Here is an 11532-nt window from a genome sequence, read left to right as displayed (position 1 = left end):
AGGGGAGGCTGCGGGTGCGCTTTGAGCTTAGTTTTTTTTTCAGGTTTTCCCGGGAGGGTAAGCATGCAGGATTTACACATTTAAAAAGCAGGTGTAAGGCCTGCTTTTTACAAGGTAAGTGGTCAATTAATTAAAATTAAAACATTTTTTCCACAGGTTTATTATTTTTAAATACTTTAAAGCAAGGTAAGTTTATTTTTAGCCCCGTTAGAATATTTAAAAAAAAAATTCAAAAATTTAAATTATTGTTTAAAATAGTTATTTAATGTAATTTATAGTTTATTTTAAAAGTGTGATTTAAAAAAAAAATTATTTGAAGGTTTACTGCTATTTTGGGGCCCGTAGTATTTATAAGTTTTGACAGGTCTTCCTGTCAATCTTATGTAAGAAGTCACACAACACCAGGTTATAGTCCAACAGCTTTATTTGAAATCACAAGCTTTCGGAGTGCTGCTCCTTCTTCAGGTGAAGTGGAGAAATGCAAAAAAAATGTTTTTTGTCTGTTTTTTTGTTTTTCATACAGACCCCAGCATCTGCAATATTTGACCCCTTGTGACCCCACCTCATTGTTCTTTGATGTAATGTTTCCCTGACTGACCTGTTTGGACACCATTCACACCTTTGACTGCTGTGATTATCTCTCTGCCGAGGTGCGATAAATGGCAGTTGGAAAGGTTACCTGTAAACATCTGACATGATTCTCTGACTATATAAGCTGTGTCTTTATGCATTTCTCCACTTCACCTGAAGAAGGAGCAGCACTCCGAAAGCTTGTGATTTCAAATAAAGCTGTTGGACTATAACCTGGTGTTGTGTAACTTCTTACATTTGTCCACCCCAGTCCAACTCCGGCATCTCCACACCATGTCAATCTTATGAATGGGCTTTTCCCTCCTCCGATTGGCTGCCCCTGGCTCATGTGATCCCAGGGGACGCATCGCACTAACTACGCCCCTGGGACACGCAAGCACAGCGCGCCGGCAGCTGGGCCAGGCCCCGGAGCGGAATTCCACAGGGCCCTACAGCTCAACTGCCGGCGCGCAAGGTTAGTGCAGGTCGGGGGCTTGCACCCGCGGGAAGCCCCCGACCCAAATTTCTGGGCCGATAGTTTTTGAAAGTTTGCAGAAAAAAAAAATCTGTGGATATTTTACCAAGAAACATACTATGTGTAGGTGGAGATCACTAAACAAATAATCCTCCATCAATGGAAATCTGAAAATTCTGGGTCTTGCATTATGTTATCTTAACAAAAGACAAAGTTAGATGACTTTACTATTAATCCTCATTCTTCTTCATGTAGCTTTTATGCAGATACACATAAAAAACCTCCTCAGCTGGCGCAAGGATGTGAAAAAGATTTGAAATGCTGCTGTGCTCAAATCCTACATTTAACCTCATAATATCTGGATGTTACAAGTTTGAGTCTTGCATTCGATATTCCCTCAGTTATAGCAGTGCTAGTCATCAGCAGTCTGAGCATTTTACATTCAGAGTGTGCCTGTCGGACCAAATATTTAATTATGTGCCAGCGTAATTTGAACTTTATATCGTGTCTTTTGCCCCTCACCTCCAATCTATTCGAAGGTGAACTGAGAAATAGTTAATCAGACAAAGCCAGATATAAATCATTAAGACTGCTTAATTTCACAGACAGCAAGTCAACTGAAGAGTAACAATCAAAGGAAATTCCACTTACTTCACTTCCATCCTTGAAAAATGGGAATAATAATAAAACCAAATGCCCTGTCCCTTTTGTAGGCTGACTTACTCGTTTCTGCCACAACTTTCTTTCTAGAGAACTTCTGACTGCAGAAACGACTTGCATTTTAGCTCCAGACCCAGGCCTACACCTGGCTGTCTCTTGTTTAAAACCTGACTATCCCGAAGGGGAGGGGTGGTGTCCACATGAATAGAATCAATGCCCCCCCTTCTCCCACACACAATGGGTGTGAATATTTGTTTGCCATCTGAGATGTGATACCAATAGCTAGTCATCATGGGTATTGGACCTGGGATGAGACAATTATATCAGTTTCAAATAGACCGGGAGCTGTGACTGCTTCATGCTGCCACATCTTCAAAGTCTGCAGTCTGTGGCCTTTTTTAAAAACCTGTGTGAAATCACCATAGGCGCGACCTTACCAGCCCTGGGGAGGCGGGACTGCTGAGAAAATGGCAGAATTTGGGGGCGGGTGCCCAACCCACCCCTAACCCACCTCCATACCATCTTGCTAGGAGGCGGGTAGCCGTCCCACGCCGGGTCCCGTCTCCTTGGAAGCAGGAAGGGATTAAAGCCAATTAACTGCCTGTTAACAGGTAGTTAACAGGCAGAAAATAGGTTTATCACCATTTTGCCCACAGAAGTGCGGGCTTCCCGAAGTCTCCGAACCCCGCCAGGGTCACCGAGGCGAGTAGTGGGTCTGTGGGGTCCAAAAGCGTGCTGTGAAGGTAAGTGATGAGTGCAAGTGTGGAGAGGTGAGTATCTGAGGTAAGTGGAAAGTGTTAGAAAAAGTGTACTTACCTTTATTTCTTCCTGCAGGCTTCAGTCGGTGGGTATGTGGAGTGTCTCGTGCCTCCGTGGTAGAGATGACAGATGGCCGTTGCATTCTCCAATGCAACAACCATCTAATATCTGCAAAAGAAAGAGGTTTGATGAGGTCTTGAATTCAAGACCTCATCAAACTACAGAGAATGTCATTGTTTGACAGCTTCACAGAGCTGTCAAACGATGACAATTCATCTGTCAATTGACAGATGAAACGTCATACGTTGACGTTCACTGCAACCGGCTTTCCCTTAATTGGCCTGCTAAACCCGCTGGGCGGGCTTAACAAGGTCAATCAAGGGAAAATAGCGTGGGTTGGCCAGAAGTTGATGGAGGCGGGACTGAAACCCAACAAGTGGGAGTCCCGCCTTTAAAAGCTCTCCATTGGCAAAATCACCCCCACAACACTTAAACCCCCACAATCCCAAATCCTTTCCATGAAGAAAAAATCTTTAAAAATCCTGAAACATGTCACTGGAGATTATATATATTCATTTATTGTCATCTTCATTCAACTGTAAAATCAAGTTGTTGTGTTTGTACCTAACAGAAATCTCAAATTCAGATTCTATCATTTTATATAAACTGTGAAATCTTGTAGTTGTATGTGATACGGGGTTTTTGTGGGTTAAAATAATGCCTTTTCTCAAAAAATAGAACTACTTTCCGCCTTTGACCCTGTTGCTTCAATTAGTATTGTGTGTTGGCCATATTTACAGTTATTGCAAAGATCTGAGAACGAGACATGATGAGAGGTTTATGTGCTTATAGAAAATTGGCATGTAATAGCTTGTCGGTATAGTAGTTAAACTGCCAAAAATGGCCAGTCTCCCTACCACCCTGTGCTTGTTTATGAGTCATACTGCACCTCATGACCATCTTATGTCTGCAAGAAACCACAGTTCTCTCATTTGTCCTTTTATTTTTTTTTATTCGTGGGCGTCGCTGGCAAGGCCAGCATTTATTGCCCATCCCTAATTGCCTTTGAGAAGGTGGCGGTGAGCCGCCTTCTTGAACTGCTGCAGTCCGTGTGGTGAAGGTACTCCCACAGTGCTGTTAGGGAGTGAGTTCCAGGATTTTGAAGCAAATCACTTAAAAAAAAATCTTAGGCATTGTGCTTGGAGTGATTTGAAGATATGCGTATTTTAGAATGGTTTTATGAATCAAATTAATAGGTTTATAAATATGGAAACCAAAGCTGTTCAGCAGTACCCAGCTGGTGGTGAATCATCTAGGTTGGGCAATTCCAGATCAACATCAGTCAGTTTCAATCAATAAGAAAGGCAGGTCTATACCAAACAAATGTTTGCAATTCTTTGAGGATACAGTAAGTTTGGTGGATAGCGGTAATGTGACGTCCAGAAGTCATTCAATAAGTGCTTCACAAGAGACTTGTGGCTAAAATGAGAGCTTCCAGGACAAAGAAATTAGAAAATAAATTGACTAAATAATAGAGAAAAGGCCAGTGGTCAGCTGTGGTAGTTTGAATTGAACAGCTGTATCCAACAGTCTCATGAATCACAGAGCGGGTATTTAGTATTGAAAAATGTCAGGCAATACATATTACTGTAATAGCAAATGCAATTACAAAATTATGAATATATCATTAAATATAGTAAATCAGAAAAAAGATTTTTGTGCAACTGTCGATATATTGAAAGTGTCGTCTGTGTGAGCAGCAGTTGCAAAGGCAAACAAAAATACTGAGGTGTATGACTAGATGTTTGATATGTCAATGTAATGAAGCGATCCATACTGATGCAATAAAAATAGGAGTGATGTGTTGATTCCAGGTACCATACTTTTGAGCGAGATATAAAATAGAGATAGTGGAAAGGATTCAGAGAAACGCAACAAAGAAGTCTCCTGGTTTTGAATCATTAGCTATGAAGAGTGGCTAAGGGAATTTGATCAGTTTTCATAGGTGCTTAAAAGATAAAATGCTTCAAATTTTTAGAATAAATAGTTGATCTCCCGTGGCATTGGAAACAAAATATAATAAAAACTGCTTCTCTATTGCTGTGATTATGCCGCACTCTCATTCTGTCTACTTCTCTCTCTCTTTCAGTTTGTCTTCTGTGTTTTCTTTCACACTTTCTGTTGCCATCTCTATATCCTTGACAGGTGTTAGCTTGGATCAGTTGGTAGCATTCTCAACCCTGAGTCATAGGTTGCTTGGCTCAGTTACTAGCGTGGCCTAGCTGGTATCATTCTTGTCTCTGAGTCAGAAAAGTCTAGGTTCAAACCCCACTATGGATTTCAGCACGTAATCTAAACTGACACTTCAGTGAAGTGCTGTGGAAGTGCGGTATTGTCAGAAGTGTTAAACTTTGGCACCATTGTCTACTCTAGTGGATGTAATAGATCGCATGCCACAATTTTAAGAAGAGCAGGGAGGTTTTCCCCAGTGTCCTGACCAACACTCCTCCCTCACCAACACCTGCAAATAAAGCTGAAATTGACTGTAAATGTATAATGGAAATACACATTGGATAATCATAAGTCTCACAGTGTTACCATATAGGTCTTGAGCTATCATGTAATCAGCAGTTGGTTTGTGCACATTTGTTGCCCTGTGTTTTTCTGAGGACGAAGTCATGATGCTTATCATTATGTGAAACTTATAGTGGTCTACAGGATTCCTTGGGTTTTCCTGAATATTATTCCATTGTTCATTGTGGTTCATGTACTGGGAGTGGGGAAAACTGCTGCCGAAATGTAACATTTGCAGAGATGATGCTACAAACATTCTAGAAGTTTGACCAAAGTGTTTCAGCATCGCTGATCATGCTTTGAATTGACTAGTTACTTAACTGCAATAAAATCAAGGATGTTTATTATACCACTGTCACAATTCAACTATTAAATAACAGCAATTGACAACAGGAGCGGATAACACACTTTCATTTTTAAAAAAATGGTTGGACAGCACACTCTAACTATAGCTGTGCAGTTCCTGCTCACTCTGTGCTTTCCCCACTTCCTTGATCTCATCTATTCTGATAACCACACCCAGTTGCAGTGGTAAGATGTGAGCGACCTTATGTACTAGTTATTAAATGTGGAGGAAGTCTCCTTGGTTCACTGTGCCCTGCTTAGACTAGCGGGACTCGGTACACTGCAACAGCCCGTGTCCCACCCACAGACCACAGTTCCACAGAGACAGGAAAATAAAATCCACAATCATTTTACAGGAATATACAGACTGCTCACACACGCTCTCTTTCTGTCTTGCTTGGTCATTCACACACTCTTCCTGTTTCCCGGCTCACTCAATCACAGCATCATTTGTTCATTTTTGCCTCAGAGAAAAACATTTTGACTCAGGAGAAGGCAGGAGGGATCCGTACAGGCGGGGGCCGAGGCGGGTGGCAAACTGTCCCAAAACTCGCCAGCGAGGCCCCGGGGAGATTTAAAATCCCTTGCCTCATCTCCATAGAATTAGTCAGTCTCCTGCTCGTAACTGGAGTGGCGGGCGGTAGCACAATGTCAGGCGACAAGAGGCCACTGTCGGGGACCGTTCCTTCCCCAGCACTCGGGTAAGTCATGGGGAGGGGGTTTGTGTGGGCCTCGCGAACGGAGAAGGGGTGGGAGTAGGTGAAGCCTAAACTCTCCTTGTGGGGCCTGCAGGTGTACTCCCGCTTCCCCTTGCCCCACTAGGACAGTCAAAAATAAATAAAAAGACTTAGCCTTTTTGTGCCTCTTCTAGCCCCGACTCCGATGACATCATCTGCATATTTAAAGAAGGACCCTGACGTTTTGCGGTGGGTGTCCTTCCGGCCTGCTCAGAGGAACAGGTTAAAATCAGAACCTGCTGAAAGAGAGTTAACGGTTAAACTTCCCTCGCACCGTTTTTGCTAGGGTTAAAATCGACCCCTGTAATTAAAACAAAAGGTACACTGACCAATATACAGCACAGCTCAAAGCTACTGCTTTAGCAGCAACATTTCAATGTGCATTTTGTTTTAATACAAAGTTTATCTTTTATTTCTCAGCATTTCTCCTTTTCTTTTTTTCCCTTTGATCTTTTCCAGATGCTTGGTTATTTTTGCTTTTGTTCTTTGTCTTCATTCCCCATCTTTTCTCCTCATTCTATAATTTCACATTCTATACCTACATTTCATTTTTCTTATTATCCTCCAATATTAGTTATTTTTGTTTTCCTTTCACTCTTTGGGGGTAATTTTGCCTTTTGCCGATGGTGTAAATTGCACGATATCTGCTGGGCTGCCCATCAAACACCTTGCCCGGTTTTTATTCCCATTTAAGTCGTTGTTTAATGGGCGGCCAACCCAATATCGCACATTTTACACTATCGCTGAAATCAAAATCTTCCAAAAGCTCTTTTTTATTCAATATCTGTCTTTTCACTTTTGTTTGTCCTTGTGTGCTGAAAAAAGACAAAAACACAAAATACTTTAAATTTTTGTTGTTGTCTAAACAGAGGTCAAGGAAATATATTTTTTTTAAATTTCGATTCTCTTTCCCATTGAATGGGAGCAGCCCACACTGAAAAATTAGAATCATCATTTCCTGATGGTTGGTATGACTCATATTTCAAATATTTAAATTTACCACTGCAGGAATAAAATGCATGAAGTTAGGGTTCTCACTAGTGGTGATGACAGGTACAGACATCCAGCCCAGGGCAGGATCCACTTAAAATAAATCTTGCACTTGATTGTGGGACCAATTAATAACTGGGCCCCTGTCACACCAGAATAAGAGTGTTTCTTCGACAAGAATAAAGTTAGAGTGACATTAAAACCAATTCCAAATCTATCATAACATGTCTGGGAACTTAGGAGCAAGTGGTGATTGCCACCAACCTGTCTGGATTTATCTGAAATGCCCATAAGAACATTAATCCTTGTGCACATCCAGAATTGGGATTTGGGCAGTGGCCTGTTTCTGACTAATGGCTATAGTCTGTTAACCTCATCACCACTCCAAGTATAGACCTCTATTTTTAACTTTTTTAAAGCAAGGAAGTAAAATGGTGCTGAAACCATTGCTGCCCAAAGTCATCAATGACTTGTGACTATTTGCAGCAGCAAGTGAAGTTGATACTTGGGAACCTACACACGATGTCTAACCACACTGTTGAGGAATAATGATCTCACTCAACCTGGAATTGTTCTGAAAGGTAATCACTTTACTGAATTGCAGCATCCATAGCAAACAAGAATCCAAAGTCTTCAAAAATGCACTGAGTGTTTTAATTTATTTGGTGGTTTGATATCTGCAATGCCTGAGGTTAAATCCAAGGCTATATAACTAGACTTCCAAGGTTTTGCTCCGACCCATGACTAGATAAGCAGAGATCATACCCATACTCCAACCACTGGCTGTCAGTGACTCAGATGCATAGCAAACATCATGAATCATAGCTATTGCCCTTTACATTGGTGGAAAATAACGATAAAACATTGAATATGGTGATACACAAATGTATTTTGTCCCCTACACTTGGGTGCCTATGATAAGAAAAAGAAGTACATTTGTGCTAGAGGGATATTTTTATCTTGCTTTTTACATCTGTAATATTTTTTTTCTTAAAAGGATATGGACACCCAATACATGCAGTGGTCCACAGTTAGTAATTGGTTATGAACCAAAATCCCTTAATTTGGGTCACACATTTAATTTGATGCTCATCTCTGTTTGATAGTTTAGAGTTTTTAAGAAATAACTTGTATAACACGATGTATTCTGTTTTACACTACTCAGAAAATATATACTGAGATGTGGCGGAACCACTAAGAGACTCAGAACATTTGAGAATAATCTCTTTAACTGCATTGTAGTGCAGCCATGTACTGCACCTTTAAACTGTTTGTTAACTATACTGTATGTGCCTTCCTATATCCTGCGTGATGACGTCATGCCGCCGATCACGTGACCGTCAGTGGCGCGAAGAACGCGATGACGTTGGTTTCCAGAATCTTCCAGCAGTCGTCGAGTGCCTCACAGCCTGAACAGAGCTGTATACATCTTCTCCTGTAGTTTACTAGTTAACTTCGTTGTTATTAAACTTTGTTGTTTTGATTTACTGAGTCGAACTGCAATTATTCAGATAGGAACTACCGTTCCTACAGAGATTACTTCATGGAATGTATGTTGACATAAGCTTAAGTAGTATCACAAAAGTTTTAACTTAAAGCTGCATTTTTCCCCCGAAGGTTGAGATATGCAGTAGGTTTCCTCTTATATTTAATATCTGGATTCAAATTCAGCCCACACTGATGAACTCAAACTATCCAGAAAGAGCAAGTGTTGTATTTATATAGCTCCTTCTCACTGTCTCTCAGAAATGCCTCACAGTGCTTCAGATACAATGAATGTAAACTAAAATGTTACTATTTGCTAGATCCCCAAAACAGCAGTGAGATGAATGGGTCTTTAAAGTTAAAACCTTGGAAAAATGCTGAAAGCTGCTCCTTACTGAACTACAGTAGAAACTTCGGGGGGAATTTTAACATGGATGAGCGGGGACTGCCTCGGGAGCACCTCTTGTGGGCCAAAAGGATCAGGAGGGTTTCCTCCTGCCCGCCAAACTCCCCCACCATCAGACCGCACCCCCCCCCCCCCATACAAACCCTGGGATTGGACCGCCACCCCCCCCATACAAACCCTGGGATTGGACCCTGCCGCCGGAGTCAGGGATTGGACACCCCCAGGACAGGGATCGGACTGTCCCCAGAATTGGACCCCCCAGGGTCAGAGACCAGACCCTCCCTGGGATCAGACCCTCCTTTTAGTTCAGCGATTGGACCCTCCCCTGAGTTTAGGGATCAGACCACCCCGGGGTCGGGGATCGGACCCACCACCCCGGGTCGGTGATCGAACTCCCCTGGGGTTGGAAATTGGGCACTCCCTGGGGTAGGGATCAGACCCACCTCAGGGTTGGGGATCAGCCCCTCCTTGGGATCGGACCCTCCCCAGGGTCAGGGATTGGACCACCTCCCCCAGGGCTTGGACTTTCCCTGGGGTCAGGGATCTTGGGATCAGATCCCCCGGTTTGGGGAACGGACCTACTTGTTCCTGCGGCCTCCTCCAGAGTGCTCCCCGCCCGACTGGAAGTCAAGCCTGTCAGTCAAGGAACCTGCCACTGACAGAAGACGCATGCTGTGGTGTTAAATCTCCATAGCGTGCGGGCAGACCCAAACTTCCAGGTTTAGAATTATAGAATCACAGATTCCCGTGTGCTACTGGACCCTCCCACTCCCAGCGCATCAGGAAGTAAAAATGACCCCCAACATGTATCGTTATTACTGGGTGGTTAATAATAATTAAATCATGCCTTTATTGTTCTTTACTTTTAATATTTGCCCTTCTGTCCTGAGTCTGTAGGCAGAGCAAATATACAATTTTGTCTGGCAGCATTACAGTTTAATGGCACATAAATTCCTTCTGGTCTGTGTGACATTTGATGCCTTGCATAATGTTTCACTGAGTGAGGAGCAATCGGCATACCTGACACAATAAGCAATTCCCCAGATGGCAAGGAGCGCTGATCCTTTTCACTTCCCATGTACTCGGGTGATGGAAATAATTAATATTGATTATATTAATTGGCTGCTGAGAAAAAAAAATTGTTTTCCTTTAGGCATTCATCTAATGTGAAAGTCCTGCTTTGATCTGAAGGAGTAGAATTTGCTCTAAGAAACATGGACAAAAGAGCTGAATTCCAGAGGTGAGGTGAGAGTGACTGCCCTTGACATCAAGGCAGCATTTGACCGAATGTGGCATCAAGGAGCCCTAGTAAAATTGAAGTCAATGGGAATCAGGGGAAAGACTCTCCACTGGCTGCAGTGATACCTAACACAAAGGAAGATGGTTGTAGTGGTTGGAGGTCAATCATCACAGCCCCAGGACATCGCTGCAGGAGTTCCTCAGGGCAGTGTCTTAGGCCCAGCCATCTTCAGCTGCTTCATCAATGATCCTCCTTCCATCATAAGGTCAGAAGTGGGGATGTTCGCTGATGACTGCACAGTGTTCAGTATCATTTGCAACTCCTCAAATAATGAAGCAGTCCATACCTGCATTCAGCAAGACCTGGACGACATTCAGGCTTGGGCTGATAAGTGACAGGTAACATTTGTGCCACACAAGTGCCAGGCACTGACTATCTCCAACAAGTGACCATCTAACCACCTCCTCTTGACATTCAATAGCATTACCATCGCTGAATCCCCCACCATCAATATCCTGAGGGTCACCATTGACCAGAAACTTAACTGGACCAGCCACATAAATACTGTGGCTACAAGAGCAGGTCAGAGGTTGGGTATTCTGCAGCGAGTGTCTCACCTCCTGACTCTCCAAAGCCTTTCCACCATCTACAAGGCACAAGTAAGGAGTGTGATGGAATACTCTCCACTTGCGGTCTGCACACAGCGAGATTAAATGGAGTGGACTTGAACAGAGTGTTTTATTTGGGAATTTGGAAAGAGTGGGAATTTCGGAGAAGAGAGGGAAGGAGTTGTTGCTTTTTGCCTACATTACTTGTAGTGCTTTGTGTTACAGGTAGATATTTAATTTCAGTACCGTTAACTTAATCTAGATCAATAAGTAGTCAATAAGCTACACTGTAAACTAAGTTACCTAAATACAAATTAAATTAAATTAAATTAAATAAAACAAGGTCATATAGGGATGGCAGTGCAGGTGGTGTGCCGCAACTGCAGTTTGTGGAGAGCATTGTGATCCTGGACAACCACGCTTGCAGTAAGTGCCTGCATCTTGAGGAACTTCAGCTCAGAGTTTTTGAGCTGGAGTCTGAGGTGCAGACATTGCAGGGCATCAGGGATGGGGAGAGTTACCTGGACACTTTGATCCAGGAGGCAGTCACACCCCTTAGGTTAGGTAGTGGTACAGGCCTGGTTAGTGGTCAGGGACAGGAGGGTGTGACTGCAACTCAGACAGGTAAGGAGACCCAAGGAGCAGTGCTGGAGGAGCCTCAGCCTTTGCCCTTGTCCAACAGG

General features: G+C 42.8%; 1 long non-coding RNA gene across 2 annotated transcripts; it reads left to right on the top strand.

Moving 5' to 3' along the window:
- Positions 1-4117: 4117 nt before the first annotated feature.
- LOC147109313 (uncharacterized) lies at positions 4118-8593 on the top strand. 2 transcript variants are annotated; one of them, XR_015080231.1, is made up of 3 exons: positions 4202-6084; positions 7597-7691; positions 8276-8593. It is a non-coding gene; the product is annotated as an uncharacterized LOC147109313 (long non-coding RNA). The 2 variants fall into 2 exon arrangements; XR_015080230.1 differs by having other exon boundaries at positions 4118-6084; positions 7597-8593.
- Positions 8594-11532: the final 2939 nt, after the last annotated feature.

The sequence above is a fragment of the Somniosus microcephalus genome, chromosome 12 (assembly GCF_052327205.1).
Source record: "Somniosus microcephalus isolate GS21.2 chromosome 12, FLI_Smic_1.0, whole genome shotgun sequence".
NCBI classification, from domain to species: Eukaryota; Metazoa; Chordata; class Chondrichthyes; order Squaliformes; family Somniosidae; genus Somniosus; species Somniosus microcephalus.
Note: the sequence above shows the minus strand (reverse complement) of the source record. Positions and strands in the feature narration are given on the sequence as shown.